The sequence below is a fragment of the Trichechus manatus genome, unplaced genomic scaffold, assembly GCF_000243295.1.
Source record: "Trichechus manatus latirostris isolate Lorelei unplaced genomic scaffold, TriManLat1.0 scaffold00160, whole genome shotgun sequence".
Taxonomy (NCBI): Eukaryota; Metazoa; Chordata; class Mammalia; order Sirenia; family Trichechidae; genus Trichechus; species Trichechus manatus.
Window position 1 is genome coordinate 219,618 of NW_004444096.1, and position 5,959 is coordinate 225,576.

The 5,959-nt window shown below is 41.7% G+C and overlaps 1 pseudogene; it reads left to right on the forward strand.

Annotated features, from left to right (window-relative positions):
* The first annotated feature begins 4,523 nt into the window (after positions 1-4,523).
* Positions 4,524-5,376, forward strand: LOC101340856 (obg-like ATPase 1 pseudogene; annotated as a pseudogene).
* Positions 5,377-5,959: the final 583 nt, after the last annotated feature.

Sequence of the window (5,959 nt, forward strand, 5' to 3'; positions counted from 1 at the left end):
TCACTAAGAATAAATTAGTAGTAGTAGTTTGTTCTGGATTGAATTGTGTCCCCCCAAAATACGAGTTGGAATCCTAACCCCTATACCTGCGGATGTAATTCTGTTTGGGAATAGGGTTTTTTATTATGTTAATGAGGTCGTATCAGTGCTGGGTGTGTCCTAAACCTAACCACTTCTGATCTGTAAAAGAGCAGATTAAGCATGGAATCAGGCACAAATGGGGGAAGATAGATGTCACATGAAGATCGTCCAGGAACCAAGGATGCAGGGGTTACAGAAGCTGAGCCATGGAACTTCCTCCTTAGCTGACAGAGAGAGAGTCTTCCCTTGGAACTGGAGCCCTGAATCCGGACTTCTAGCCTTCTAAACTGTCAGCAAATAAATTTCAGTTCTTTCAAGTCACCCACTTGTGTTATTTATGTTACAGCAGCACTAGGAAAGTAAGACACAATTATTTCTAAATACCAAAAATTATCTAAAAATTTACTCAATTTATTTCACATAAGATAAAGATCAGTTTATAATTATTTTTCATATTAAGATTGTAATCTAGTTTTATACGTATTTTCTGCTTAGTTATAGCAAATATAAAGGAAAGCTGTTGATATTTTAAATATTTACTTTGTACCCAGTAACTTCATGGTCATGTTAACCTCCTAGTATGAGTTGTAATAGTTTCATCTTTTTCTATACTCTAAAAGAATTTAGAAAACATATGATCTCTTTCTTGAAGTCTGATAAAACTCAGCCATAAACCTGAATTAAGCCTGGCATCTTTTTAAGGATACAACTGTCATAGGAGAAGCACCAGACTTACACTCTGTTAAAATGTGAGTGAAGAGTTTTATTGAGAAATAGAGAGATTCATGAATTGGGAGCCACTATTACACTCAGGCAGAGTCCAATAATTTTCCAAAGTGCAGGAGGGGAGTGAAGGTTTTTATAGGGTGGAGTAAACAAAGGTTATGTGCTTGTAGGCACGAGGGAGGTGCAAGGCATAAAACCACAACGCGATTGTCAAACCACAATCTTTTATGAACAGTCTTTCTTCACATTAACAGTTTTATTTGTTAAACATCTTAGATCATTCTGAACAAATCATCTTTCTGAGAACATTCTGAACAAAGCGTCTCTCCACAAATATACATGTCAAACTTTTCTTAACAACCATGTATCTGGTCCCTTCTTATCTTAAAACAACAGGCTATGCTTCAACCCTAAATTAACAGATATACAGAGTCATGTGATAAACACAAGCGGAACTAAGGTCTTAGTGAGTGAATCAAAATGGAGTCTGGTCTAGGTCTGGGTTAGTCTTTTTAATTGTCCCAAGTGTCTCAGATTTGAGGGTCTGCTAACACATTTTTCCCCCTTTTGATCAAGCCACCACTAGGGGCCCAGATCACTCAGCATATCACCGCAATAGAGTTACCTAAGGACTTCTGAGGTATATACTATGCCCCAAATGCTGAAAGTGTTAGACCTTAAGGTCATTGGGCTAATTTTCTTTTTCACCTTGCCATAGCTTTTGGTCTCATTTTCAGGATGACTTGATTTTTGGTAGGAGTTAGTGTTAAAAACAAGGTCACATTAGAAGAACGAAGTGGAGTTCTTAAAAAGGTCTAATCCCAGAACTAAAATTCGTTCTCCTTGGTAAAATTAGTTTCTGCTAAATACATAACTCATTGCATGATTAAATGTTTTGAGGGTTGATGCAGCAATGGGAGATGCAGACCATAATACATTTAACAAACCCTATAATAATAACTATTATGATTAGAAGAAGAAAGCAAGCTAGTAAAAAAGAATGTAAACCAAATCCAATACTTTTGAGGGTTATGAACTAAAAATATCAAAGAAAGGTCATGGGAGGAATGACATATAACCAGCAGGCTTTTTGGTGCACTTTAGAGATTTCTTTGGTTCTACTTCTCTAGAGGTGTTTATCCATGAACAACAAGAGCTATTGGTAATAGCACAAACTCCTCCTTGTTGAGCTAGGAAAAAACTAAGAGATATTCTATAATCTAAGACAACTTTAACAAGGGATTCTAAGGATTTCTGCTGAGCTGCAGTTCTGTCAGCAACATTGTCAGCAATTTGAGTCATGGTAGCAGACAAATTGTGAATATATTCTTCTAATTGGAATATACCATAAGTGTGGACAAAGCCAGAGTAAATGATCAGCCTCATCCAGGCCTATCAGCAATGGCATTATCTGAGAGGGCAAGTTCCCTCTTCTGTATGGATATTAATTTCAAGTTACTATTCCATTGTAAACTGTCACTGTATGAATGAATACTTAAGGGAATTCCAAGGGTATCCAGGATGCATTGACCTCACAAATTCCAGCCATTTAAACAGGGTAAGGCCCAAGTATAGTGTGAGTCATCAGATATTTTCCTTGAATAGCCTGATTTTCTAAATAGAAAAACATATTCAGATTGGGCACATAGTGTACCTGTCCTGGTTTGCTTATTAGGAAATGAGATTGTCTGTTTAGCTCTTCAACCCAATCTGCAGTCAATTAATTATCACAACTGGATAATTCTCCAAATTCTATATGATTCAGAAGTCAGGCACAAACTGGGAGATTTTGATCATTTTTAAGACAGCTAGTTACTAATGAGGAATAATACGGGGAATTACCTATAAAAAGACTGCATCTTTCAGAAAAGATTTAACATTCACTGGGATCTACTCAGGCATGAGTAAGATTAAAACAAGGTGCTGATGGATAGGCAGATAATTCTGGAGGTAGCCATAATATAATGTGAATAGCCTGTTTAAATGATTTTTCAAAATCAATGGTAAAGTTAGGTATGCACTTGTAATCTAAAACAGGTACAGTGCGGGATCAGAATAGTCATACTTGGACTGAAGAGTGACATATCCAACTTTCAGTTAAATTACTGGAGCTAGCACCTCCTGAGTCCATTTGATAAAGGTGTTTTCATTCTAAGCACCAGTGATGGTTATAATAAATGAAAGAAAATACTTATTAAAAACTTCATAATGGAGAAAGGCTAATTAAAAAGTAATATAGGGAAGGCATGGCCAAGAAGGGAGAGTAGTGAGACGCTTCCAGTGGACCCTCTTATGACAAAGACCAGAAAAAAACAAGTGATTTGATTATATATGGCAATCTGGGAACCCTGAACATCAAAGGCAGAGTTGAGGAACCGGACTGAGTGGCAGGGGGAGGGAGAGATGGTTCAGAAACAGCAAGGAGTTGCCAGACCTGACCCGGTGAGAGCCTGAGCCCTTCAGGCCTGATCAGCTCAGGGGTGAGCTGTGAGACAGGCAAGCAGCCGTGTTCGGGAGGTGCATTTTCTGCACCAGGAGAGACCCAGCACCAGAGAGTCTACACGGCCACTCAGAACCAGTGAGAAGCAGCCCTCCACAAAAGATAACTACTTGCATACGGCTTACTACATGGATCAAAAACACCCCCCTTAGGGAAAAACCTCATTCCCATTTACCTCCCTGCTCTCTGCTCTGCACTGGGTCCCAGATCATCTTCAGCAATTGCCAAGTCCCCTGGGCCAGAAGTAGGATCTGTCACACACCCGGAGCCATTCTCCCTGCCTTGGAGAGTAAACAAATTGACAAACAGAGGGACCTTATACCATCAAGAAAGCAGTGCCAGGAGCAGAGCGTGTCCTTTGGACCGGGGTCCCTGCACCGAGTTCCTAGTCTGGGGGAACGCTGATGAGAAGGCCAACAGAGAGAAAAAGCCTTCCCCTGGAGCTGATGCCCTGAATTTGGACTTTTAGCCTACCTTACTGTGAAGAAATAAATTTCTCTTTGTTAAAGGCATCCACTTATGGTATTTCTGTTATAGCAGCACTAGATAACTAAGACAGAATTTGGTACCGGGAGTGGGGTGCTGCTCTAACAGATACCTAAAATGTGGAAGCAGTTTTAAAAGTGTGAATGGATAGACGTGCAGCAGTGACAGAGGACCAGCAGCAGCAGAGAACCTACAGCAGCAGAGAAGCAGCAGCAGCAGAGAACCAACAGCAGCAGAACCAGGAGACTGGTGAAAGATGGCACTGGAGCCGACCCATGGAGCGAGACAGCTGAGTGCCTGTGCGTGGGAGGCCTCCTGGTGGAGTGGGGTGCCTGCAGGCACTTATCAGTGGAGCTAGGCTTGCCGACCCACGGAGCAAGGGAGCTGAGTGCCTGTGTGCAGGAGGCTTCCTGGCAGAGTGGGGTGCCTTGGGGCACTTATACCGGTGGAGCTACAGAGCTTTGGAACACTTGCCCCAGGAGGGCAGATGCGGGCATGAGGCCCGAGGGCCAAGAGACCACAGGAAACAGAAGCAGAAGCTAAAGAGACACGGGACACAAGAAGCCGAGCTGCCTCAGTCTCAAAAGAATGTAACTGAGAGTTGATGATAACTCAGCATCAGCAGAATGAATTTATAAACTCAAGATAGGGGAAGACTTCTTAGATAAGCATGCTGGAGCCACTCAAGAGAGTTCTGGACTGGAAATTTTGTCAGTGACTGTGTAATAGAGAGGTGCATTTGAAGATGATGATATCATGCATGTTGAAGGAAGTGTAAATCCTATTCGAGATATAGAAATAATACATGAAGAGCTTCAGCTCAAAGATGAGGAAATGTTTGGGCCCATTATAGATAAACTAGAAAAAGTGGCTGTGAGAGGAGGAGATAAAAAACTAAAACCTGAATATGACATAATGTGCAAAGTCAAATCCTGGGTTGTAGATCAAAAGAAACCTGTTCGCTTCTATCATGACTAGAATGACTAAAAGATTGAAGTGTTGAATAAACATTCATTTCTGACTTCAAAACCAATAATCTACTTAGTTGATCTTTCTGAAAAAGACTACATTAGAAAGAAAAACAAGTGGTTGATAAAAATTAAAGAGTGGGTGGACAAGTATGACCCAGGCACCTTGGTCATTCCTTTTAGTGGAGCCTTGGAACTCAAGTTGCAGGAATTGAGTGCTGAGGAGAGACAGAAGTATCTGGAAGCGAACATGACACAAAGTGCTTTGCCAAAGATCATTAAGGCTGGGTTTGCAGCACTCCAACTAGAATACTTTTTCACTGCAGGCCCAGATGAAGTGCGTGCATGGACCATCAGGAAAGGGACAAAGGCGCCTCAGGCTGCAGGAAAGATTCACACAGATTTTGAAAAGGGATTCATTATGGCTGAAGTAATGAAATACGAAGATTTTAAAGAAGAAGTTTCTGAAAATGCAGTGAAGGCTGCTGGGAAGTACAGACAACAAGGCAGAAATTATATTGTTGAAAATGGAGATATTATCTTCTTCAAATTTAATACACCTCAGCAACCGAAGAAGAAATAAATTTTGTTACTGCTCAGATAAACATACAATTTCCAAAAAAAAAGAAAAAGAAATTAACAAACATAAAAACATAATCTGCTGGCTCCCCTAAGCCAGGAACCCAGGGTAAGCACAGCTCCTTTGCCTAAGCACAGGCAAAAGGGATCCAAGGACTTTGAGTGCTTTTCCCCCTGCATAGACTTGTGTGGGACCATCTCAACAACATAGGCCCTCATTACCACAGTACAACAGGGTGTATATCAGAACTCTAACTTCAACAGTTTCACCTGTGAAGTGGCAGGTTCTTGACATCTGACACTGCTCTGCCCATTAAGCAAGGTCTTCACCTACCCACATCAGGGGCCTGAGGAGTGATAGCTCCACCCATGCCACCTAGCCACCTGCGAGAGGGGGCCATGAATAAGAGGTGACCCCCAGTCCTTACAGCCAACGGCATTAACCACTCATAGTCCAGCTGCAAAACCCACCCACCTTCGTGCTCTAGGAAACAGACACATGCCCTCCTGGACACTCGGGGGTGGCTGTCAGCACCCTGCCTTGCTCAGAATGTGTCCTCCTGCTGCATCCAGATGCCTGTGCCTACACCAATCACCCATGCCTGTCTAGGACTGTAGG